We start from the raw sequence: 25,416 nt of genomic DNA, 5'->3' as shown, positions 1-25,416 counted from the left end.
GGAAACAGATGTTTCAATGTGTAACAAGGGCCACTTTAATCTATCCTAGGTCCCTTGGGTCTCTTTTTGAATAAATTGCCATTTGGGTACATGTCAAATGAGCTGTGATGGCCGAGTGGTTAAGGCGTTGGACTTGAATTTCAATGGGTAATACCCGCGCAGGTTAAAAACCTGCTCACGGCGTTGTATGTTAATATTCCGTGTTGAGTTTTGAGTTTCTTGACATGACATCTGCCCAAACTAGGTGGGTAAGAAGATGTAGTCAAAATCCGATGCTGTTATCGCCGAAAATGTTCTTATCTTGCTCACAGCTATTAACTCTAAATCAATCAAAAAATTGTCATTTATATAGGTCAAGGAAATAAAGGATGATAATGAATTTGTGGTTTCACGTGGATATACCTCTATGAAGATGTTTGAACTGATGTTTTATTCTGCGTTTGAGAACTTCAATATTTTCAACGCTTGTCATCTGCGATGATTTTTCAAATTTCCTATTGTTGTACTTGTATTGACGCTGTGATGGCCGAGAGGTTAAGGCGTTGGACTCGAAATCCAATGGGGTTTCCCCGCGCAGGTTCGAATCCTGCTCACAGCGATTCTTTTCAATGGAACCATTCAGTCCTCATTTGATTATCTCAAAGGAGAAATTTAAAGTTGTGGATTCATTCTTTTACTTGTGAACCTCCGCGATGAAGATTGTTAAAACACTTGCTATACTGGGTATGGAGGACCGTCTTTGTTCACTGCATGTAATTGGGAAACTTTTGCCAATAAAATCCGGGTTTACACCAAAAATCTGAATCTGTTATGAAGCAGTGTTTAAGGCATTAGACTCGAAAGCTCAGTGGGAATAGCGAAAGCTCAAATACTTCACATATACCTGTCTGCTGAGATTTTTGACTAGATCAACCAATCGACAAGCCCTAGCGATTCTTAAAGGCCATTCCAACTTGACCAACAGATGTTCCCTTTGTTTCATTCATTAAGGTCTTATGATGAGAGAGGGGTAATGAATTTACATCCAAAATCCAACGGTTTCGATCCAGGCCGGCGCAAATTCTACCAGGGGCATCTTATTAGAAACTAATCCGGTTATGGAAAATTTGTCTTGCAAATTTGACAAACAAAAATGAAGTTTGAAACTGGAAACAGATGTTTCAATGTGTAACAAGGGCCACTTTAATCTATCCTAGGTCCCTTGGGTCTCTTTTTGAATAAATTGCCATTTGGGTACATGTCAAATGAGCTGTGATGGCCGAGTGGTTAAGGCGTTTGACTTGAATTTCAATGGGTAATACCCGCGCAGGTTAAAATCCTGCTCACAGCGTTGTATGTTAATATTCCGTGTTGAGTTTTGAGTTTCTTGACATGACATCTGCCCAAACTAGGTGGGTAAGAAGATGTAGTCAAAATCCGATGCTGTTATCGCCGAAAATGTTCTTATCTTGCTCACAGCTATTAACTCTAAATCAATCAAAAAATTGTCATTTATATAGGTCAAGGAAATAAAGGATGATAATGAATTTGTGGTTTCACGTGGATATACCTCTATGAAGATGTTTGAACTGATGTTTTATTCTGCGTTTGAGAACTTCTATATTTTCAACGCTTGTCATCTGCGACGATTTTTCAAATTTCCCATCTGTGTTAATAAATTGCCGCTGGGATGGCCGAGAGGTTAAGGCGTTGGACTCGAAATCCAATGGGGTTTCCCCGCGCAGGTTCGAATCCTGCTCACAGCGAATCTTTACAATGGAACCATGCAGTCCTCATTTGATTATCTCAAAGGAGAAATTTAAAGTTGTGGATTCATTCCTTTACTTGTGAACCTCCGCGATGAAGATTGTTAAAACACTTGCTATACTGGGTATGGAGGACCGTCTTTGTTCACTGCATGTAATTGGGAAACTTTTGCCAATAAAATCTGGGTTTACACCAAAAATATGAATCTGTTATGAAGCAGTGTTTAAGGCATTAGACTCGAAAGCTCAGTGGGAATAGCGAAAGCTCAAATACTTCACATATACCTGTCTGCTGAGATTTTTGACTAGATCAACCAATCGACAAGCCCTAGCGATTCTTAAAGGCCATTCCAACTTGACCAACAGATGTTCCCTTTGTTTCATTCATTAAGGTCTTATGATGAGAGAGGGGTAGTGAATTTACATCCAAAATCCAACGGTTTCGATCCGGGCCGGCGCAAATTCTACCTGGGGCATCTTATTAGAAACTAATCCGGTTATGGAAAATTTGTCTTGTCAATTTGACAAACAAAAATGAAGTTTGAAACTGGAAACAGATGTTTCAATGTGTAACAAGGGCCACTTTAATCTATCCTAGGTCCCCTGGGACTCTTTTTGAATAAATTGCCATTTGGGTACATGTCAATTGAGCTGTGATGGCCGAGTGGTTAAGGCGTTGGACTTGAAATCCAATGGGTGTTACCCGCGTAGGTTCAAATCCTGCTCACAGCGTTGTATGTTAATATTGTGTGTGGAGTTTTGAGTGTCTTGACATGACATCTGCCCAAACTAGGTGGGTAAGAAGATGAAGTCGAAATCCAATGCTGTTATCGCTGAAAATGGTCATGTCTTGCACTCAGCTGTCAACTCTAAATTTCATTTAATTAGGTCAAGGAAAGAACGGATGATAATTAATTCGTGGTTTCAATTTGATATACCTCTATGAAGATGTTTGAACTGATGTTTTATTCTGTGTTCAAGAACTTCTATATTTTCAACGCTTGTCATCTGGGACGTTTTTTCAAATTTCCCATCGGTAATCATAAATTGCCGCTGTGATGGCCGAGAGGTTAAGGCGTTGGACTCGAAATCCAATGGGGTTTCCCCGCGCAGGTTCAAATCCTGCTCATAGCGACACATTTCAATGGAACCATTCCGTCCTCATTTGATTATCTCAAAGGAGTAATTTAAAGTTGTGGATTCATTCCTTTACTTTTGAACCTCCACTATGATGATTGTTAAAACACTTGTTATACTGGGTATGGAGGACCGTCTTTGTTCAATGCATGGAATTGGGAAACTTTTGCCAATAAAATCCGGGCTTACACCAAAAATATGAATCTGTTATGAAGCAGTGTTTAAGGCATTAGACTCGAAAGCTCAGTGGGAATAGGGAAAGCTCAAATACTTCACATATACCTGTCTGCTGAGATTTTTGACTAGATCAACCAATCGACAAGCCCTAGCGATTCTTAAAGGCCATTCCAACTTGACCGACAGATGTTCCCTTTGTTTCATTCATAAAGGTCTTATGATGAGAGAGGGGTAATGAATTTACATCCAAAATCCAACGGTTTCGATCCGGGCCGGCGCAAATTCTACCAGGGGCATCTTATTAGAAACTAATCCGGTTATGGAAAATTTGTCTTGTAAATTTGATAAACAAAAATGAAGTTTGAAGCTGGAAACAGATGTTTCAATGTGTAACAAGGGCCACTTTAATCTATCCTAGGTCCCTTGGGTCTCTTTTTGAATAAATTGCCATTTGGGTACATATCAAATGAGCTGTGATGGCCGAGTGGTTAAGGCGTTGGACTTGAATTTCAATGGGTAATACCCGCGCAGGTTAAAATCCTGCTCACAGCGTTGTATGTTAATATTCCGTGTTGAGTTTTGAGTTTCTTGACATGACATCTGCCCAAACTAGGTGGGTAAGAAGATGTAGTCAAAATCCGATGCTGTTATCGCCGAAAATGTTCTTATCTTGCTCACAGCTATTAACTCTAAATCAATCAAAAAATTGTCATTTAATTAGGTCAAGGAAAGAACGGATGATAATTAATTTGTGGTTTCAATTTGATATACCTCTATGAAGATGTTTGAACTGATGTTTTATTCTGTGTTCAAGAACTTCTATATTTTCAACGCTTGTCATCTGGGACGTTTTTTCAAATTTCCCATCGGTATTCAAAAATTGCCGCTGTGATGGCCGAGAGGTTAAGGCGTTGGACTCGAAATCCAATGGGATTTCCCCGCGCAGGTTCAAATCCTGCTCATAGCGACACATTTCAATGGAACCATTCCGTCCTCATTTGATTATCTCAAAGGAGTAATTTAAAGTTGTGGATTCATTCCTTTACTTTTGAACCTCCACTATGATGATTGTTAAAACACTTGTTATACTGGGTATGGAGGACCGTCTTTGTTCACTGCATGGAATTGGGAAACTTTTGCCAATAAAATCCGGGTTTACACCAAAAATATGAATCTGTTATGAAGCAGTGTTTAAGGCATTAGACTCGAAAGCTCAGTGGGAATAGGGAAAGCTCAAATACTTCACATATACCTGTCTGCTGAGATTTTTGACTAGATCAACCAATCGACAAGCCCTAGCGATTCTTAAAGGCCATTCCAACTTGACCGACAGATGTTCCCTTTGTTTCATTCATAAAGGTCTTATGATGAGAGAGGGGTAATGAATTTACATCCAAAATCCAACGGTTTCGATCCGGGCCGGCGCAAATTCTACCAGGGGCATCTTATTAGAAACTAATCCGGTTATGGAAAATTTGTCTTGTAAATTTGATAAACAAAAATGAAGTTTGAAGCTGGAAACAGATGTTTCAATGTGTAACAAGGGCCACTTTAATCTATCCTAGGTCCCTTGGGTCTCTTTTTGAATAAATTGCCATTTGGGTACATGTCAAATGAGCTGTGATGGCCGAGTGGTTAAGGCGTTGGACTTGAATTTCAATGGGTAATACCCGCGCAGGTTAAAAACCTGCTCACAGCGTTGTATGTTAATATTCCGTGTTGAGTTTTGAGTTTCTTGACATGACATCTGCCCAAACTAGGTGGGTAAGAAGATGTAGTCAAAATCCGATGCTGTTATCGCCGAAAATGTTCTTATCTTGCTCACAGCTATTAACTCTAAATCAATCAAAAAATTGTCATTTATATAGGTCAAGGAAATAAAGGATGATAATGAATTTGTGGTTTCACGTGGATATACCTCTATGAAGATGTTTGAACTGATGTTTTATTCTGCGTTTGAGAACTTCAATATTTTCAACGCTTGTCATCTGCGATGATTTTTCAAATTTCCTATTGTTGTACTTGTATTGACGCTGTGATGGCCGAGAGGTTAAGGCGTTGGACTCGAAATCCAATGGGGTTTCCCCGCGCAGGTTCGAATCCTGCTCACAGCGAATCTTTTCAATGGAACCATTCAGTCCTCATTTGATTATCTCAAAGGAGAAATTTAAAGTTGTGGATTCATTCCTTTACTTGTGAACCTCCGCGATGAAGATTGTTAAAACACTTGCTATACTGGGTATGGAGGACCGTCTTTGTTCACTGCATGTAATTGGGAAACTTTTGCCAATAAAATCCGGGTTTACACCAAAAATATGAATCTGTTATGAAGCAGTGTTTAAGGCATTAGACTCGAAAGCTCAGTGGGAATAGCGAAAGCTCAAATACTTCACATATACCTGTCTGCTGAGATTTTTGACTAGATCAACCAATCGACAAGCCCTAGCGATTCTTAAAGGCCATTCCAACTTGACCAACAGATGTTCCCTTTGTTTCATTCATTAAGGTCTTATGATGAGAGAGGGGTAATGAATTTACATCCAAAATCCAACGGTTTCGATCCAGGCCGGCGCAAATTCTACCAGGGGCATCTTATTAGAAACTAATCCGGTTATGGAAAATTTGTCTTGCAAATTTGACAAACAAAAATGAAGTTTGAAACTGGAAACAGATGTTTCAATGTGTAACAAGGGCCACTTTAATCTATCCTAGGTCCCTTGGGTCTCTTTTTGAATAAATTGCCATTTGGGTACATGTCAAATGAGCTGTGATGGCCGAGTGGTTAAGGCGTTTGACTTGAATTTCAATGGGTAATACCCGCGCAGGTTAAAATCCTGCTCACAGCGTTGTATGTTAATATTCCGTGTTGAGTTTTGAGTTTCTTGACATGACATCTGCCCAAACTAGGTGGGTAAGAAGATGTAGTCAAAATCCGATGCTGTTATCGCCGAAAATGTTCTTATCTTGCTCACAGCTATTAACTCTAAATCAATCAAAAAATTGTCATTTATATAGGTCAAGGAAATAAAGGATGATAATGAATTTGTGGTTTCACGTGGATATACCTCTATGAAGATGTTTGAACTGATGTTTTATTCTGCGTTTGAGAACTTCTATATTTTCAACGCTTGTCATCTGCGACGATTTTTCAAATTTCCCATCTGTGTTAATAAATTGCCGCTGGGATGGCCGAGAGGTTAAGGCGTTGGACTCGAAATCCAATGGGGTTTCCCCGTGCAGGTTCGAATCCTGCTCACAGCGAATCTTTACAATGGAACCCTGCAGTCCTCATTTGATTATCTCAAAGGAGAAATTTAAAGTTGTGGATTCATTCCTTTACTTGTGAACCTCCGCGATGAAGATTGTTAAAACACTTGCTATACTGGGTATGGAGGACCGTCTTTGTTCACTGCATGTAATTGGGAAACTTTTGCCAATAAAATCTGGGTTTACACCAAAAATATGAATCTGTTATGAAGCAGTGTTTAAGGCATTAGACTCGAAAGCTCAGTGGGAATAGCGAAAGCTCAAATACTTCACATATACCTGTCTGCTGAGATTTTTGACTAGATCAACCAATCGACAAGCCCTAGCGATTCTTAAAGGCCATTCCAACTTGACCAACAGATGTTCCCTTTGTTTCATTCATTAAGGTCTTATGATGAGAGAGGGGTAGTGAATTTACATCCAAAATCCAACGGTTTCGATCCGGGCCGGCGCAAATTCTACCTGGGGCATCTTATTAGAAACTAATCCGGTTATGGAAAATTTGTCTTGTCAATTTGACAAACAAAAATGAAGTTTGAAACTGGAAACAGATGTTTCAATGTGTAACAAGGGCCACTTTAATCTATCCTAGGTCCCCTGGGACTCTTTTTGAATAAATTGCCATTTGGGTACATGTCAATTGAGCTGTGATGGCCGAGTGGTTAAGGCGTTGGACTTGAAATCCAATGGGTGTTACCCGCGTAGGTTCAAATCCTGCTCACAGCGTTGTATGTTAATATTGTGTGTGGAGTTTTGAGTGTCTTGACATGACATCTGCCCAAACTAGGTGGGTAAGAAGATGAAGTCGAAATCCAATGCTGTTATCGCTGAAAATGGTCATGTCTTGCACTCAGCTGTCAACTCTAAATTTCATTTAATTAGGTCAAGGAAAGAACGGATGATAATTAATTTGTGGTTTCAATTTGATATACCTCTATGAAGATGTTTGAACTGATGTTTTATTCTGTGTTCAAGAACTTCTATATTTTCAACGCTTGTCATCTGGGACGTTTTTTCAAATTTCCCATCGGTAATCATAAATTGCCGCTGTGATGGCCGAGAGGTTAAGGCGTTGGACTCGAAATCCAATGGGGTTTCCCCGCGCAGGTTCAAATCCTGCTCATAGCGACACATTTCAATGGAACCATTCCGTCCTCATTTGATTATCTCAAAGGAGTAATTTAAAGTTGTGGATTCATTCCTTTACTTTTGAACCTCCACTATGATGATTGTTAAAACACTTGTTATACTGGGTATGGAGGACCGTCTTTGTTCAATGCATGGAATTGGGAAACTTTTGCCAATAAAATCCGGGTTTACACCAAAAATATGAATCTGTTATGAAGCAGTGTTTAAGGCATTAGACTCGAAAGCTCAGTGGGAATAGGGAAAGCTCAAATACTTCACATATACCTGTCTGCTGAGATTTTTGACTAGATCAACCAATCGACAAGCCCTAGCGATTCTTAAAGGCCATTCCAACTTGACCGACAGATGTTCCCTTTGTTTCATTCATAAAGGTCTTATGATGAGAGAGGGGTAATGAATTTACATCCAAAATCCAACGGTTTCGATCCGGGCCGGCGCAAATTCTACCAGGGGCATCTTATTAGAAACTAATCCGGTTATGGAAAATTTGTCTTGTAAATTTGATAAACAAAAATGAAGTTTGAAGCTGGAAACAGATGTTTCAATGTGTAACAAGGGCCACTTTAATCTATCCTAGGTCCCTTGGGTCTCTTTTTGAATAAATTGCCATTTGGGTACATGTCAAATGAGCTGTGATGGCCGAGTGGTTAAGGCGTTGGACTTGAATTTCAATGGGTAATACCCGCGCAGGTTAAAATCCTGCTCACAGCGTTGTATGTTAATATTCCGTGTTGAGTTTTGAGTTTCTTGACATGACATCTGCCCAAACTAGGTGGGTAAGAAGATGTAGTCAAAATCCGATGCTGTTATCGCCGAAAATGTTCTTATCTTGCTCACAGCTATTAACTCTAAATCAATCAAAAAATTGTCATTTAATTAGGTCAAGGAAAGAACGGATGATAATTAATTTGTGGTTTCAATTTGATATACCTCTATGAAGATGTTTGAACTGATGTTTTATTCTGTGTTCAAGAACTTCTATATTTTCAACGCTTGTCATCTGGGACGTTTTTTCAAATTTCCCATCGGTATTCAAAAATTGCCGCTGTGATGGCCGAGAGGTTAAGGCGTTGGACTCGAAATCCAATGGGGTTTCCCCGCGTAGGTTCAAATCCTGCTCATAGCGACACATTTCAATGGAACCATTCCGTCCTCATTTGATTATCTCAAAGGAGTAATTTAAAGTTGTGGATTCATTCCTTTACTTTTGAACCTCCACTATGATGATTGTTAAAACACTTGTCATACTGGGTATGGAGGACCGTCTTTGTTCACTGCATGGAATTGGGAAACTTTTGCCAATAAAATCCGGGTTTACACCAAAAATATGAATCTGTTATGAAGCAGTGTTTAAGGCATTAGACTCGAAAGCTCAGTGGGAATAGGGAAAGCTCAAATACTTCACATATACCTGTCTGCTGAGATTTTTGACTAGATCAACCAATCGACAAGCCCTAGCGATTCTTAAAGGCCATTCCAACTTGACCGACAGATGTTCCCTTTGTTTCATTCATAAAGGTCTTATGATGAGAGAGGGGTAATGAATTTACATCCAAAATCCAACGGTTTCGATCCGGGCCGGCGCAAATTCTACCAGGGGCATCTTATTAGAAACTAATCCGGTTATGGAAAATTTGTCTTGTAAATTTGATAAACAAAAATGAAGTTTGAAGCTGGAAACAGATGTTTCAATGTGTAACAAGGGCCACTTTAATCTATCCTAGGTCCCTTGGGTCTCTTTTTGAATAAATTGCCATTTGGGTACATGTCAAATGAGCTGTGATGGCCGAGTGGTTAAGGCGTTGGACTTGAATTTCAATGGGTAATACCCGCGCAGGTTAAAAACCTGCTCACAGCGTTGTATGTTAATATTCCGTGTTGAGTTTTGAGTTTCTTGACATGACATCTGCCCAAACTAGGTGGGTAAGAAGATGTAGTCAAAATCCGATGCTGTTATCGCCGAAAATGTTCTTATCTTGCTCACAGCTATTAACTCTAAATCAATCAAAAAATTGTCATTTATATAGGTCAAGGAAATAAAGGATGATAATGAATTTGTGGTTTCACGTGGATATACCTCTATGAAGATGTTTGAACTGATGTTTTATTCTGCGTTTGAGAACTTCAATATTTTCAACGCTTGTCATCTGCGATGATTTTTCAAATTTCCTATTGTTGTACTTGTATTGACGCTGTGATGGCCGAGAGGTTAAGGCGTTGGACTCGAAATCCAATGGGGTTTCCCCGCGCAGGTTCGAATCCTGCTCACAGCGATTCTTCTCAATGGAACCATTCAGTCCTCATTTGATTATCTCAAAGGAGAAATTTAAAGTTGTGGATTCATTCTTTTACTTGTGAACCTCCGCGATGAAGATTGTTAAAACACTTGCTATACTGGGTATGGAGGACCGTCTTTGTTCACTGCATGTAATTGGGAAACTTTTGCCAATAAAATCCGGGTTTACACCAAAAATCTGAATCTGTTATGAAGCAGTGTTTAAGGCATTAGACTCGAAAGCTCAGTGGGAATAGCGAAAGCTCAAATACTTCACATATACCTGTCTGCTGAGATTTTTGACTAGATCAACCAATCGACAAGCCCTAGCGATTCTTAAAGGCCATTCCAACTTGACCAACAGATGTTCCCTTTGTTTCATTCATTAAGGTCTTATGATGAGAGAGGGGTAATGAATTTACATCCAAAATCCAACGGTTTCGATCCAGGCCGGCGCAAATTCTACCAGGGGCATCTTATTAGAAACTAATCCGGTTATGGAAAATTTGTCTTGCAAATTTGACAAACAAAAATGAAGTTTGAAACTGGAAACAGATGTTTCAATGTGTAACAAGGGCCACTTTAATCTATCCTAGGTCCCTTGGGTCTCTTTTTGAATAAATTGCCATTTGGGTACATGTCAAATGAGCTGTGATGGCCGAGTGGTTAAGGCGTTTGACTTGAATTTCAATGGGTAATACCCGCGCAGGTTAAAATCCTGCTCACAGCGTTGTATGTTAATATTCCGTGTTGAGTTTTGAGTTTCTTGACATGACATCTGCCCAAACTAGGTGGGTAAGAAGATGTAGTCAAAATCCGATGCTGTTATCGCCGAAAATGTTCTTATCTTGCTCACAGCTATTAACTCTAAATCAATCAAAAAATTGTCATTTATATAGGTCAAGGAAATAAAGGATGATAATGAATTTGTGGTTTCACGTGGATATACCTCTATGAAGATGTTTGAACTGATGTTTTATTCTGCGTTTGAGAACTTCTATATTTTCAACGCTTGTCATCTGCGACGATTTTTCAAATTTCCCATCTGTGTTAATAAATTGCCGCTGGGATGGCCGAGAGGTTAAGGCGTTGGACTCGAAATCCAATGGGGTTTCCCCGCGCAGGTTCGAATCCTGCTCACAGCGAATCTTTACAATGGAACAATGCAGTCCTCATTTGATTATCTCAAAGGAGAAATTTAAAGTTGTGGATTCATTCCTTTACTTGTGAACCTCCGCGATGAAGATTGTTAAAACACTTGCTATACTGGGTATGGAGGACCGTCTTTGTTCACTGCATGTAATTGGGAAACTTTTGCCAATAAAATCTGGGTTTACACCAAAAATATGAATCTGTTATGAAGCAGTGTTTAAGGCATTAGACTCGAAAGCTCAGTGGGAATAGCGAAAGCTCAAATACTTCACATATACCTGTCTGCTGAGATTTTTGACTAGATCAACCAATCGACAAGCCCTAGCGATTCTTAAAGGCCATTCCAACTTGACCAACAGATGTTCCCTTTGTTTCATTCATTAAGGTCTTATGATGAGAGAGGGGTAGTGAATTTACATCCAAAATCCAACGGTTTCGATCCGGGCCGGCGCAAATTCTACCTGGGGCATCTTATTAGAAACTAATCCGGTTATGGAAAATTTGTCTTGTCAATTTGACAAACAAAAATGAAGTTTGAAACTGGAAACAGATGTTTCAATGTGTAACAAGGGCCACTTTAATCTATCCTAGGTCCCCTGGGACTCTTTTTGAATAAATTGCCATTTGGGTACATGTCAATTGAGCTGTGATGGCCGAGTGGTTAAGGCGTTGGACTTGAAATCCAATGGGTGTTACCCGCGTAGGTTCAAATCCTGCTCACAGCGTTGTATGTTAATATTGTGTGTGGAGTTTTGAGTGTCTTGACATGACATCTGCCCAAACTAGGTGGGTAAGAAGATGAAGTCGAAATCCAATGCTGTTATCGCTGAAAATGGTCATGTCTTGCACTCAGCTGTCAACTCTAAATTTCATTTAATTAGGTCAAGGAAAGAACGGATGATAATTAATTTGTGGTTTCAATTTGATATACCTCTATGAAGATGTTTGAACTGATGTTTTATTCTGTGTTCAAGAACTTCTATATTTTCAACGCTTGTCATCTGGGACGTTTTTTCAAATTTCCCATCGGTAATCATAAATTGCCGCTGTGATGGCCGAGAGGTTAAGGCGTTGGACTCGAAATCCAATGGGGTTTCCCCGCGCAGGTTCAAATCCTGCTCATAGCGACACATTTCAATGGAACCATTCCGTCCTCATTTGATTATCTCAAAGGAGTAATTTAAAGTTGTGGATTCATTCCTTTACTTTTGAACCTCCACTATGATGATTGTTAAAACACTTGTTATACTGGGTATGGAGGACCGTCTTTGTTCAATGCATGGAATTGGGAAACTTTTGCCAATAAAATCCGGGCTTACACCAAAAATATGAATCTGTTATGAAGCAGTGTTTAAGGCATTAGACTCGAAAGCTCAGTGGGAATAGGGAAAGCTCAAATACTTCACATATACCTGTCTGCTGAGATTTTTGACTAGATCAACCAATCGACAAGCCCTAGCGATTCTTAAAGGCCATTCCAACTTGACCGACAGATGTTCCCTTTGTTTCATTCATAAAGGTCTTATGATGAGAGAGGGGTAATGAATTTACATCCAAAATCCAACGGTTTCGATCCGGGCCGGCGCAAATTCTACCAGGGGCATCTTATTAGAAACTAATCCGGTTATGGAAAATTTGTCTTGTAAATTTGATAAACAAAAATGAAGTTTGAAGCTGGAAACAGATGTTTCAATGTGTAACAAGGGCCACTTTAATCTATCCTAGGTCCCTTGGGTCTCTTTTTGAATAAATTGCCATTTGGGTACATGTCAAATGAGCTGTGATGGCCGAGTGGTTAAGGCGTTGGACTTGAATTTCAATGGGTAATACCCGCGCAGGTTAAAATCCTGCTCACAGCGTTGTATGTTAATATTCCGTGTTGAGTTTTGAGTTTCTTGACATGACATCTGCCCAAACTAGGTGGGTAAGAAGATGTAGTCAAAATCCGATGCTGTTATCGCCGAAAATGTTCTTATCTTGCTCACAGCTATTAACTCTAAATCAATCAAAAAATTGTCATTTAATTAGGTCAAGGAAAGAACGGATGATAATTAATTTGTGGTTTCAATTTGATATACCTCTATGAAGATGTTTGAACTGATGTTTTATTCTGTGTTCAAGAACTTCTATATTTTCAACGCTTGTCATCTGGGACGTTTTTTCAAATTTCCCATCGGTATTCAAAAATTGCCGCTGTGATGGCCGAGAGGTTAAGGCGTTGGACTCGAAATCCAATGGGGTTTCCCCGCGCAGGTTCAAATCCTGCTCATAGCGACACATTTCAATGGAACCATTCCGTCCTCATTTGATTATCTCAAAGGAGTAATTTAAAGTTGTGGATTCATTCCTTTACTTTTGAACCTCCACTATGATGATTGTTAAAACACTTGTTATACTGGGTATGGAGGACCGTCTTTGTTCACTGCATGGAATTGGGAAACTTTTGCCAATAAAATCCGGGTTTACACCAAAAATATGAATCTGTTATGAAGCAGTGTTTAAGGCATTAGACTCGAAAGCTCAGTGGGAATAGGGAAAGCTCAAATACTTCACATATACCTGTCTGCTGAGATTTTTGACTAGATCAACCAATCGACAAGCCCTAGCGATTCTTAAAGGCCATTCCAACTTGACCGACAGATGTTCCCTTTGTTTCATTCATAAAGGTCTTATGATGAGAGAGGGGTAATGAATTTACATCCAAAATCCAACGGTTTCGATCCGGGCCGGCGCAAATTCTACCAGGGGCATCTTATTAGAAACTAATCCGGTTATGGAAAATTTGTCTTGTAAATTTGATAAACAAAAATGAAGTTTGAAGCTGGAAACAGATGTTTCAATGTGTAACAAGGGCCACTTTAATCTATCCTAGGTCCCTTGGGTCTCTTTTTGAATAAATTGCCATTTGGGTACATGTCAAATGAGCTGTGATGGCCGAGTGGTTAAGGCGTTGGACTTGAATTTCAATGGGTAATACCCGCGCAGGTTAAAAACCTGCTCACAGCGTTGTATGTTAATATTCCGTGTTGAGTTTTGAGTTTCTTGACATGACATCTGCCCAAACTAGGTGGGTAAGAAGATGTAGTCAAAATCCGATGCTGTTATCGCCGAAAATGTTCTTATCTTGCTCACAGCTATTAACTCTAAATCAATCAAAAAATTGTCATTTATATAGGTCAAGGAAATAAAGGATGATAATGAATTTGTGGTTTCACGTGGATATACCTCTATGAAGATGTTTGAACTGATGTTTTATTCTGCGTTTGAGAACTTCAATATTTTCAACGCTTGTCATCTGCGATGATTTTTCAAATTTCCTATTGTTGTACTTGTATTGACGCTGTGATGGCCGAGAGGTTAAGGCGTTGGACTCGAAATCCAATGGGGTTTCCCCGCGCAGGTTCGAATCCTGCTCACAGCGAATCTTTTCAATGGAACCATTCAGTCCTCATTTGATTATCTCAAAGGAGAAATTTAAAGTTGTGGATTCATTCCTTTACTTGTGAACCTCCGCGATGAAGATTGTTAAAACACTTGCTATACTGGGTATGGAGGACCGTCTTTGTTCACTGCATGTAATTGGGAAACTTTTGCCAATAAAATCCGGGTTTACACCAAAAATATGAATCTGTTATGAAGCAGTGTTTAAGGCATTAGACTCGAAAGCTCAGTGGGAATAGCGAAAGCTCAAATACTTCACATATACCTGTCTGCTGAGATTTTTGACTAGATCAACCAATCGACAAGCCCTAGCGATTCTTAAAGGCCATTCCAACTTGACCAACAGATGTTCCCTTTGTTTCATTCATTAAGGTCTTATGATGAGAGAGGGGTAATGAATTTACATCCAAAATCCAACGGTTTCGATCCAGGCCGGCGCAAATTCTACCAGGGGCATCTTATTAGAAACTAATCCGGTTATGGAAAATTTGTCTTGTAAATTTGATAAACAAAAATGAAGTTTAAGCTGGAAACAGATGTTTCAATGTGTAACAAGGGCCACTTTAATCTATCCTAGGTCCCTTGGGTCTCTTTTTGAATAAATTGCCATTTGGGTACATGTCAAATGAGCTGTGATGGCCGAGTGGTTAAGGCGTTGGACTTGAATTTCAATGGGTAATACCCGCGCAGGTTAAAATCCTGCTCACAGCGTTGTATGTTAATATTCCGTGTTGAGTTTTGAGTTTCTTGACATGACATCTGCCCAAACTAGGTGGGTAAGAAGATGTAGTCAAAATCCGATGCTGTTATCGCCGAAAATGTTCTTATCTTGCTCACAGCTATTAACTCTAAATCAATCAAAAAATTGTCATTTATATAGGTCAAGGAAATAAAGGATGATAATGAATTTGTGGTTTCACGTGGATATACCTCTATGAAGATGTTTGAACTGATGTTTTATTCTGCGTTTGAGAACTTCTATATTTTCAACGCTTGTCTTCTGCGACGATTTTTCAAATTTCCTATTGTTGTATTTGTAATGACGCTGTGATGGCCGAGAGGTTAAGGCGTTGGACTCGAAATCCAATGGGGTTTCCCCGCGCAGGTTTGAATCCTGCTCACAGCGAATCTTTTCAATGGAACCATTCAGTCCTCATTTGATTATCTCAAAGGAGAAATTTAAAGTTGTGGATTCATTCCTTTGCTTGTGAACCTCCGCGATGAAGATTGTTAAAACACTTGCTATACTGGGTATGGAGGACCGTCTTTGTTCACTGCATGTAATTGGGAAACTTTTGCCAATAAAATCCGGGTTTACACCAAAAATATGAATCTGTTATGAAGCAGTGTTTAAGGCATTAGACTCGAAAGCTCAGTGGGAATAGCGAAAGCTCAAATACTTCACATATACCTGTCTGCTGAGATTTTTGACTAGATCAACCAATCGACAAGCCCTAGCGATTCTTAAAGGCCATTCCAACTTGACCAACAGATGTTCCCTTTGTTTCATTCATTAAGGTCTTATGATGAGAGAGGGGTAATGAATTTACATCCAAAATCCAACGGTTTCGATCCGGGCCGGCGCAAATTCTACCAGGGGCATCTTATTAGAAACTAATCCGGTTATGGAAAATTTGTCTTGTAAATTTGATAAACAAAAATGAAGTTTGAAGCTGGAAACAGATGTTTCAATGTGTAACAAGGGCCACTTTAATCTATCCTAGGTCCCTTGGGTCTCTTTTTGAATAAATTGCCATTTGGGTACATGTCAAATGAGCTGTGATGGCCGAGTGGTTAAGGCGTTGGACTTGAATTTCAATGGGTAATACCCGCGCAGGTTAAAATCCTGCTCACAGCGTTGTATGTTAATATTCCGTGTTGAGTTTTGAGTTTCTTGACATGACATCTGCCCAAACTAGGTGGGTAAGAAGATGTAGTCAAAATCCGATGCTGTTATCGCCGAAAATGTTCTTATCTTGCTCACAGCTATTAACTCTAAATCAATCAAAAAATTGTCATTTATATAGGTCAAGGAAATAAAGGATGATAATGAATTTGTGGTTTCACGTGGATATACCTCTATGAAGATGTTTGAACTGATGTTTTATTCTGCGTTTGAGAACTTCTATATTTTCAACGCTTGTCATCTGCGACGATTTTTCAAATTTCCTATTGTTGTATTTGTATTGACGCTGTGATGGCCGAGAGGTTAAGGCGTTGGACTCGAAATCCAATGGGGTTTCCCCGCGCAGGTTCGAATCCTGCTCACAGCGAATCTTTTCAATGGAACCATTCAGTCCTCATTTGATTATCTCAAAGGAGAAATTTAAAGTTGTGGATTCATTCCTTTACTTGTGAACCTCCGCGATGAAGATTGTTAAAACACTTGCTATACTGGGTATGGAGGACCGTCTTTGTTCACTGCATGTAATTGGGAAACTTTTGCCAATAAAATCCGGGTTTACACCAAAAATATGAATCTGTTATGAAGCAGTGTTTAAGGCATTAGACTCGAAAGCTCAGTGGGAATAGCGAAAGCTCAAATACTTCACATATACCTGTCTGCTGAGATTTTTGACTAGATCAACCAATCGACAAGCCCTAGCGATTCTTAAAGGCCATTCCAACTTGACCAACAGATGTTCCCTTTGTTTCATTCATTAAGGTCTTATGATGAGAGAGGGGTAGTGAATTTACATCCAAAATCCAACGGTTTCGATCCGGGCCGGTGCAAATTCTACCTGGGGCATCTTATTAGAAACTAATCCGGTTATGGAAAATTTGTCTTGCAAATTTGACAAACAAAAATGAAGTTTGAAACTGGAAACAGATGTTTCAATGTGTAACAAGGGCCACTTTAATCTATCCTAGGTCCCTTGGGTCTCTTTTTGAATAAATTGCCATTTGGGTACATGTCAAATGAGCTGTGATGGCCGAGTGGTTAAGGCGTTTGACTTTAATTTCAATGGGTAATACCCGCGCAGGTTAAAATCCTGCTCACAGCGTTGTATGTTAATATTCCGTGTTGAGTTTTGAGTTTCTTGACATGACATCTGCCCAAACTAGGTGGGTAAGAAGATGTAGTCAAAATCCGATGCTGTTATCGCCGAAAATGTTCTTATCTTGCTCACAGCTATTAACTCTAAATCAATCAAAAAATTGTCATTTATATAGGTCAAGGAAATAAAGGATGATAATGAATTTGTGGTTTCACGTGGATATACCTCTATGAAGATGTTTGAACTGATGTTTTATTCTGCGTTTGAGAACTTCTATATTTTCAACGCTTGTCATCTGCGACGATTTTTCAAATTTCCCATCTGTGTTAATAAATTGCCGCTGGGATGGCCGAGAGGTTAAGGCGTTGGACTCGAAATCCATTGGGGTTTCCCCGCGCAGGTTTGAATCCTGCTCACAGCGAATCTTTTCAATGGAACCATGCAGTCCTCATTTGATTATCTCAAAGGAGAAATTTAAAGTTGTGGATTCATTCCTTTACTTGTGAACCTCCGCGATGAAGATTGTTAAAACACTTGCTATACTGGGTATGGAGGACCGTCTTTGTTCACTGCATGTAATTGGGAAACTTTTGCCAATAAAATCTGGGTTTACACCAAAAATATGAATCTGTTATGAAGCAGTGTTTAAGGCATTAGACTCGAAAGCTCAGTGGGAATAGCGAAAGCTCAAATACTTCACATATACCTGTCTGCTGAGATTTTTGACTAGATCAACCAATCGACAAGCCCTAGCGATTCTTAAAGGCCATTCCAACTTGACCAACAGATGTTCCCTTTGTTTCATTCATTAAGGTCTTATGATGAGAGAGGGGTAGTGAATTTACATCCAAAATCCAACGGTTTCGATCCGGGCCGGCGCAAATTCTACCTGGGGCATCTTATTAGAAACTAATCCGGTTATGGAAAATTTGTCTTGTCAATTTGACAAACAAAAATGAAGTTTGAAACTGGAAACAGATGTTTCAATGTGTAACAAGGGCCACTTTAATCTATCCTAGGTCCCCTGGGACTCTTTTTGAATAAATTGCCATTTGGGTACATGTCATTTGAGCTGTGTTGGCCGAGTGGTTAAGGCGTTGGACTTGAAATCCAATGGGTGTTACCCGCGTAGGTTCAAATCCTGCTCACAGCGTTGTATGTTAATATTGTGTGTGGAGTTTTGAGTGTCTTGACATGACATCTGCCCAAACTAGGTGGGTAAGAAGATGAAGTCGAAATCCAATGCTGTTATCGCTGAAAATGTTCTTATCTTGCTCACAGCTATTAACTCTAAATCAATCAAAAAATTGTCATTTAATTAGGTCAAGGAAAGAACGGATGATAATTAATTTGTGGTTTCAATTTGATATACCTCTATGAAGATGTTTGAACTGATGTTTTATTCTGTGTTCAAGAACTTCTATATTTTCAACGCTTGTCATCTGGGACGTTTTTTCAAATTTCCCATCGGTATTCAAAAATTGCCGCTGTGATGGCCGAGAGGTTAAGGCGTTGGACTCGAAATCCAATGGGGTTTCCCCGCGCAGGTTCAAATCCTGCTCATAGCGACACATTTCAATGGAACCATTCCGTCCTCATTTGATTATCTCAAAGGAGTAATTTAAAGTTGTGGATTCATTCCTTTACTTTTGAACCTCCACTATGATGATTGTTAAAACACTTGTTATACTGGGTATGGAGGACCGTCTTTGTTCACTGCATGGAATTGGGAAACTTTTGCCAATAAAATCCGGGTTTACACCAAAAATATGAATCTGTTATGAAGCAGTGTTTAAGGCATTAGACTCGAAAGCTCAGTGGGAATAGGGAAAGCTCAAATACTTCACATATACCTGTCTGCTGAGATTTTTGACTAGATCAACCAATCGACAAGCCCTAGCGATTCTTAAAGGCCATTCCAACTTGACCGACAGATGTTCCCTTTGTTTCATTCATAAAGGTCTTATGATGAGAGAGGGGTAATGAATTTACATCCAAAATCCAACGGTTTCGATCCGGGCCGGCGCAAATTCTACCAGGGGCATCTTATTAGAAACTAATCCGGTTATGGAAAATTTGTCTTGTAAATTTGATAAACAAAAATGAAGTTTGAAGCTGGAAACAGATGTTTCAATGTGTAACAAGGGCCACTTTAATCTATCCTAGGTCCCTTGGGTCTCTTTTTGAATAAATTGCCATTTGGGTACATGTCAAATGAGCTGTGATGGCCGAGTGGTTAAGGCGTTGGACTTGAATTTCAATGGGTAATACCCGCGCAGGTTAAAATCCTGCTCACAGCGTTGTATGTTAATATTCCGTGTTGAGTTTTGAGTTTCTTGACATGACATCTGCCCAAACTAGGTGGGTAAGAAGATGTAGTCAAAATCCGATGCTGTTATCGCCGAAAATGTTCTTATCTTGCTCACAGCTATTAACTCTAAATCAATCAAAAAATTGTCATTTATATAGGTCAAGGAAATAAAGGATGATAATGAATTTGTGGTTTCACGTGGATATACCTCTATGAAGATGTTTGAACTGATGTTTTATTCTGCGTTTGAGAACTTCTATATTTTCAACGCTTGTCTTCTGCGACGATTTTTCAAATTTCCTATTGTTGTATTTGTAATGACGCTGTGATGGCCGAGAGGTTAAGGCGTTGGACTCGAAATCCAATGGGGTTTCCCCGCGCAGGTTTGAATCCTGCTCACAGCGAATCTTTTCAATGGAACCATTCAGTCCTCATTTGATTATCTCAAAGGAGAAATTTAAAGTTGTGGATTCATTCCTTTGCTTGTGAACCTCCGCGATGAAGATTGTTAAAACACTTGCTATACTGGGTATGGAGGACCGTCTTTGTTCACTGCATGTAATTGGGAAACTTTTGCCAATAAAATCCGGGTTTACACCAAAAATATGAATCTGTTATGAAGCAGTGTTTAAGGCATTAGACTCGAAAGCTCAGTGGGAATAGCGAAAGCTCAAATACTTCACATATACCTGTCTGCTGAGATTTTTGACTAGATCAACCAATCGACAAGCCCTAGCGATTCTTAAAGGCCATTCCAACTTGACCAACAGATGTTCCCTTTGTTTCATTCATTAAGGTCTTATGATGAGAGAGGGGTAATGAATTTACATCCAAAATCCAACGGTTTCGATCCGGGCCGGCGCAAATTCTACCAGGGGCATCTTATTAGAAACTAATCCGGTTATGGAAAATTTGTCTTGTAAATTTGATAAACAAAAATGAAGTTTGAAGCTGGAAACAGATGTTTCAATGTGTAACAAGGGCCACTTTAATCTATCCTAGGTCCCTTGGGTCTCTTTTTGAATAAATTGCCATTTGGGTACATGTCAAATGAGCTGTGATGGCCGAGTGGTTAAGGCGTTGGACTTGAATTTCAATGGGTAATACCCGCGCAGGTTAAAATCCTGCTCACAGCGTTGTATGTTAATATTCCGTGTTGAGTTTTGAGTTTCTTGACATGACATCTGCCCAAACTAGGTGGGTAAGAAGATGTAGTCAAAATCCGATGCTGTTATCGCCGAAAATGTTCTTATCTTGCTCACAGCTATTAACTCTAAATCAATCAAAAAATTGTCATTTATATAGGTCAAGGAAATAAAGGATGATAATGAATTTGTGGTTTCACGTGGATATACCTCTATGAAGATGTTTGAACTGATGTTTTATTCTGCGTTTGAGAACTTCTATATTTTCAACGCTTGTCATCTGCGACGATTTTTCAAATTTCCTATTGTTGTATTTGTATTGACGCTGTGATGGCCGAGAGGTTAAGGCGTTGGACTCGAAATCCAATGGGGTTTCCCCGCGCAGGTTCGAATCCTGCTCACAGCGAATCTTTTCAATGGAACCATTCAGTCCTCATTTGATTATCTCAAAGGAGAAATTTAAAGTTGTGGATTCATTCCTTTACTTGTGAACCTCCGCGATGAAGATTGTTAAAACACTTGCTATACTGGGTATGGAGGACCGTCTTTGTTCACTGCATGTAATTGGGAAACTTTTGCCAATAAAATCCGGGTTTACACCAAAAATATGAATCTGTTATGAAGCAGTGTTTAAGGCATTAGACTCGAAAGCTCAGTGGGAATAGCGAAAGCTCAAATACTTCACATATACCTGTCTGCTGAGATTTTTGACTAGATCAACCAATCGACAAGCCCTAGCGATTCTTAAAGGCCATTCCAACTTGACCAACAGATGTTCCCTTTGTTTCATTCATTAAGGTCTTATGATGAGAGAGGGGTAGTGAATTTACATCCAAAATCCAACGGTTTCGATCCGGGCCGGTGCAAATTCTACCTGGGGCATCTTATTAGAAACTAATCCGGTTATGGAAAATTTGTCTTGCAAATTTGACAAACAAAAATGAAGTTTGAAACTGGAAACAGATGTTTCAATGTGTAACAAGGGCCACTTTAATCTATCCTAGGTCCCTTGGGTCTCTTTTTGAATAAATTGCCATTTGGGTACATGTCAAATGAGCTGTGATGGCCGAGTGGTTAAGGCGTTTGACTTTAATTTCAATGGGTAATACCCGCGCAGGTTAAAATCCTGCTCACAGCGTTGTATGTTAATATTCCGTGTTGAGTTTTGAGTTTCTTGACATGACATCTGCCCAAACTAGGTGGGTAAGAAGATGTAGTCAAAATCCGATGCTGTTATCGCCGAAAATGTTCTTATCTTGCTCACAGCTATTAACTCTAAATCAATCAAAAAATTGTCATTTATATAGGTCAAGGAAATAAAGGATGATAATGAATTTGTGGTTTCACGTGGATATACCTCTATGAAGATGTTTGAACTGATGTTTTATTCTGCGTTTGAGAACTTCTATATTTTCAACGCTTGTCATCTGCGACGATTTTTCAAATTTCCCATCTGTGTTAATAAATTGCCGCTGGGATGGCCGAGAGGTTAAGGCGTTGGACTCGAAATCCATTGGGGTTTCCCCGCGCAGGTTTGAATCCTGCTCACAGCGAATCTTTTCAATGGAACCATGCAGTCCTCATTTGATTATCTCAAAGGAGAAATTTAAAGTTGTGGATTCATTCCTTTACTTGTGAACCTCCGCGATGAAGATTGTTAAAACACTTGCTATACTGGGTATGGAGGACCGTCTTTGTTCACTGCATGTAATTGGGAAACTTTTGCCAATAAAATCTGGGTTTACACCAAAAATATGAATCTGTTATGAAGCAGTGTTTAAGGCATTAGACTCGAAAGCTCAGTGGGAATAGCGAAAGCTCAAATACTTCACATATACCTGTCTGCTGAGATTTTTGACTAGATCAACCAATCGACAAGCCCTAGCGATTCTTAAAGGCCATTCCAACTTGACCAACAGATGTTCCCTTTGTTTCATTCATTAAGGTCTTATGATGAGAGAGGGGTAGTGAATTTACATCCAAAATCCAACGGTTTCGATCCGGGCCGGCGCAAATTCTACCTGGGGCATCTTATTAGAAACTAATCCGGTTATGGAAAATTTGTCTTGTCAATTTGACAAACAAAAATGAAGTTTGAAACTGGAAACAGATGTTTCAATGTGTAACAAGGGCCACTTTAATCTATCCTAGGTCCCCTGGGACTCTTTTTGAATAAATTGCCATTTGGGTACATGTCATTTGAGCTGTGTTGGCCGAGTGGTTAAGGCGTTGGACTTGAAATCCAATGGGTGTTACCCGCGTAGGTTCAAATCCTGCTCACAGCGTTGTATGTTAATATTGTGTGTGGAGTTTTGAGTGTCTTGACATGACATCTGCCCAAACTAGGTGGGTAAGAAGATGAAGTCGAAATCCAATGCTGTTATCGCTGAAAATGTTCTTATCTTGCTCACAGCTATTAACTCTAAATCAATCAAAAAATTGTCATTTAATTAGGTCAAGGAAAGAACGGATGATAATTAATTTGTGGTTTCAATTTGATATACCTCTATGAAGATGTTTGAACTGATGTTTTATTCTGTGTTCAAGAACTTCTATATTTTCAACGCTTGTCATCTGGGACGTTTTTTCAAATTTCCCATCGGTATTCAAAAATTGACGCTGTGATGGCCGAGAGGTTAAGGCGTTGGACTCGAAATCCAATGGGGTTTCCCCGCGCAGGTTCAAATCCTGCTCATAGCGACACATTTCAATGGAACCATTCCGTCCTCATTTGATTATCTCAAAGGAGTAATTTAAAGTTGTGGATTCATTCCTTTACTTTTGAACCTCCACTATGATGATTGTTAAAACACTTGTTATACTGGGTATGGAGGACCGTCTTTGTTCACTGCATGGAATTGGGAAACTTTTGCCAATAAAATCCGGGTTTACACCAAAAATATGAATCTGTTATGAAGCAGTGTTTAAGGCATTAGACTCGAAAGCTCAGTGGGAATAGGGAAAGCTCAAATACTTCACATATACCTGTCTGCTGAGATTTTTGACTAGATCAACCAATCGACAAGCCCTAGCGATTCTTAAAGGCCATTCCAACTTGACCGACAGATGTTCCCTTTGTTTCATTCATAAAGGTCTTATGATGAGAGAGGGGTAATGAATTTACATCCAAAATCCAACGGTTTCGATCCGGGCCGGCGCAAATTCTACCAGGGGCATCTTATTAGAAACTAATCCGGTTATGGAAAATTTGTCTTGTAAATTTGATAAACAAAAATGAAGTTTGAAGCTGGAAACAGATGTTTCAATGTGTAACAAGGGCCACTTTAATCTATCCTAGGTCCCTTGGGTCTCTTTTTGAATAAATTGCCATTTGGGTACATGTCAAATGAGCTGTGATGGCCGAGTGGTTAAGGCGTTGGACTTGAATTTCAATGGGTAATACCCGCGCAGGTTAAAAACCTGCTCACAGCGTTGTATGTTAATATTCCGTGTTGAGTTTTGAGTTTCTTGACATGACATCTGCCCAAACTAGGTGGGTAAGAAGATGTAGTCAAAATCCGATGCTGTTATCGCCGAAAATGTTCTTATCTTGCTCACAGCTATTAACTCTAAATCAATCAAAAAATTGTCATTTATATAGGTCAAGGAAATAAAGGATGATAATGAATTTGTGGTTTCACGTGGATATACCTCTATGAAGATGTTTGAACTGATGTTTTATTCTGCGTTTGAGAACTTCAATATTTTCAACGCTTGTCATCTGCGATGATTTTTCAAATTTCCTATTGTTGTACTTGTATTGACGCTGTGATGGCCGAGAGGTTAAGGCGTTGGACTCGAAATCCAATGGGGTTTCCCCGCGCAGGTTCGAATCCTGCTCACAGCGAATCTTTTCAATGGAACCATTCAGTCCTCATTTGATTATCTCAAAGGAGAAATTTAAAGTTGTGGATTCATTCCTTTACTTGTGAACCTCCGCGATGAAGATTGTTAAAACACTTGCTATACTGGGTATGGAGTACCGTCTTTGTTCACTGCATGTAATTGGGAAACTTTTGCCAATAAAATCCGGGTTTACACCAAAAATATGAATCTGTTATGAAGCAGTGTTTAAGGCATTAGACTCGAAAGCTCAGTGGGAATAGCGAAAGCTCAAATACTTCACATATACCTGTCTGCTGAGATTTTTGACTAGATCAACCAATCGACAAGCCCTAGCGATTCTTAAAGGCCATTCCAACTTGACCAACAGATGTTCCCTTTGTTTCATTCATTAAGGTCTTATGATGAGAGAGGGGTAATGAATTTACATCCAAAATCCAACGGTTTCGATCCAGGCCGGCGCAAATTCTACCAGGGGCATCTTATTAGAAACTAATCCGGTTATGGAAAATTTGTCTTGCAAATTTGACAAACAAAAATGAAGTTTGAAACTGGAAACAGATGTTTCAATGTGTAACAAGGGCCACTTTAATCTATCCTAGGTCCCTTGGGTCTCTTTTTGAATAAATTGCCATTTGGGTACATGTCAAATGAGCTGTGATGGCCGAGTGGTTAAGGCGTTTGACTTGAATTTCAATGGGTAATACCCGCGCAGGTTAAAATCCTGCTCACAGCGTTGTATGTTAATATTCCGTGTTGAGTTTTGAGTTTCTTG

The 25,416-nt window shown here is 39.5% G+C and overlaps 18 non-coding genes across 18 annotated transcripts; all 18 read left to right on the top strand.

Annotated features, from left to right (window-relative positions):
- Positions 1 to 516: 516 nt before the first annotated feature.
- On the top strand, positions 517 to 598 carry trnas-cga (transfer RNA serine (anticodon CGA)). The gene has a single exon. It is a non-coding gene; the product is annotated as a tRNA-Ser (tRNA).
- Positions 599 to 2,395: 1,797 nt separating this feature from the next.
- trnas-uga (transfer RNA serine (anticodon UGA)) lies at positions 2,396 to 2,477 on the top strand. The gene has a single exon. It is a non-coding gene; the product is annotated as a tRNA-Ser (tRNA).
- A 320-nt stretch (positions 2,478 to 2,797) lies between these two features.
- On the top strand, positions 2,798 to 2,879 carry trnas-cga (transfer RNA serine (anticodon CGA)). Its single transcript has one exon. It is a non-coding gene; the product is annotated as a tRNA-Ser (tRNA).
- A 2,212-nt stretch (positions 2,880 to 5,091) lies between these two features.
- trnas-cga (transfer RNA serine (anticodon CGA)) lies at positions 5,092 to 5,173 on the top strand. The gene has a single exon. It is a non-coding gene; the product is annotated as a tRNA-Ser (tRNA).
- Positions 5,174 to 6,970: 1,797 nt separating this feature from the next.
- Positions 6,971 to 7,052, top strand: trnas-uga (transfer RNA serine (anticodon UGA)). The gene has a single exon. It is a non-coding gene; the product is annotated as a tRNA-Ser (tRNA).
- A 320-nt stretch (positions 7,053 to 7,372) lies between these two features.
- On the top strand, positions 7,373 to 7,454 carry trnas-cga (transfer RNA serine (anticodon CGA)). The gene has a single exon. It is a non-coding gene; the product is annotated as a tRNA-Ser (tRNA).
- A 2,212-nt stretch (positions 7,455 to 9,666) lies between these two features.
- Positions 9,667 to 9,748, top strand: trnas-cga (transfer RNA serine (anticodon CGA)). Its single transcript has one exon. It is a non-coding gene; the product is annotated as a tRNA-Ser (tRNA).
- A 1,797-nt stretch (positions 9,749 to 11,545) lies between these two features.
- On the top strand, positions 11,546 to 11,627 carry trnas-uga (transfer RNA serine (anticodon UGA)). Its single transcript has one exon. It is a non-coding gene; the product is annotated as a tRNA-Ser (tRNA).
- Positions 11,628 to 11,947: 320 nt separating this feature from the next.
- trnas-cga (transfer RNA serine (anticodon CGA)) lies at positions 11,948 to 12,029 on the top strand. The gene has a single exon. It is a non-coding gene; the product is annotated as a tRNA-Ser (tRNA).
- Positions 12,030 to 13,094: 1,065 nt separating this feature from the next.
- trnas-cga (transfer RNA serine (anticodon CGA)) lies at positions 13,095 to 13,176 on the top strand. The gene has a single exon. It is a non-coding gene; the product is annotated as a tRNA-Ser (tRNA).
- A 1,065-nt stretch (positions 13,177 to 14,241) lies between these two features.
- On the top strand, positions 14,242 to 14,323 carry trnas-cga (transfer RNA serine (anticodon CGA)). The gene has a single exon. It is a non-coding gene; the product is annotated as a tRNA-Ser (tRNA).
- Positions 14,324 to 16,534: 2,211 nt separating this feature from the next.
- trnas-cga (transfer RNA serine (anticodon CGA)) lies at positions 16,535 to 16,616 on the top strand. Its single transcript has one exon. It is a non-coding gene; the product is annotated as a tRNA-Ser (tRNA).
- Positions 16,617 to 18,413: 1,797 nt separating this feature from the next.
- trnas-uga (transfer RNA serine (anticodon UGA)) lies at positions 18,414 to 18,495 on the top strand. The gene has a single exon. It is a non-coding gene; the product is annotated as a tRNA-Ser (tRNA).
- A 333-nt stretch (positions 18,496 to 18,828) lies between these two features.
- On the top strand, positions 18,829 to 18,910 carry trnas-cga (transfer RNA serine (anticodon CGA)). The gene has a single exon. It is a non-coding gene; the product is annotated as a tRNA-Ser (tRNA).
- A 2,212-nt stretch (positions 18,911 to 21,122) lies between these two features.
- trnas-cga (transfer RNA serine (anticodon CGA)) lies at positions 21,123 to 21,204 on the top strand. Its single transcript has one exon. It is a non-coding gene; the product is annotated as a tRNA-Ser (tRNA).
- Positions 21,205 to 23,001: 1,797 nt separating this feature from the next.
- trnas-uga (transfer RNA serine (anticodon UGA)) lies at positions 23,002 to 23,083 on the top strand. Its single transcript has one exon. It is a non-coding gene; the product is annotated as a tRNA-Ser (tRNA).
- Positions 23,084 to 23,416: 333 nt separating this feature from the next.
- Positions 23,417 to 23,498, top strand: trnas-cga (transfer RNA serine (anticodon CGA)). Its single transcript has one exon. It is a non-coding gene; the product is annotated as a tRNA-Ser (tRNA).
- Positions 23,499 to 24,563: 1,065 nt separating this feature from the next.
- trnas-cga (transfer RNA serine (anticodon CGA)) lies at positions 24,564 to 24,645 on the top strand. The gene has a single exon. It is a non-coding gene; the product is annotated as a tRNA-Ser (tRNA).
- Positions 24,646 to 25,416: the final 771 nt, after the last annotated feature.

This window comes from Gadus macrocephalus, chromosome 1 (genome assembly GCF_031168955.1).
Source record: "Gadus macrocephalus chromosome 1, ASM3116895v1".
NCBI lineage: Eukaryota > Metazoa > Chordata > Actinopteri > Gadiformes > Gadidae > Gadus > Gadus macrocephalus.
The sequence above is the reverse complement of the archived record's forward strand: the minus strand, read 5'-3'. Positions and strand labels throughout refer to the sequence as shown.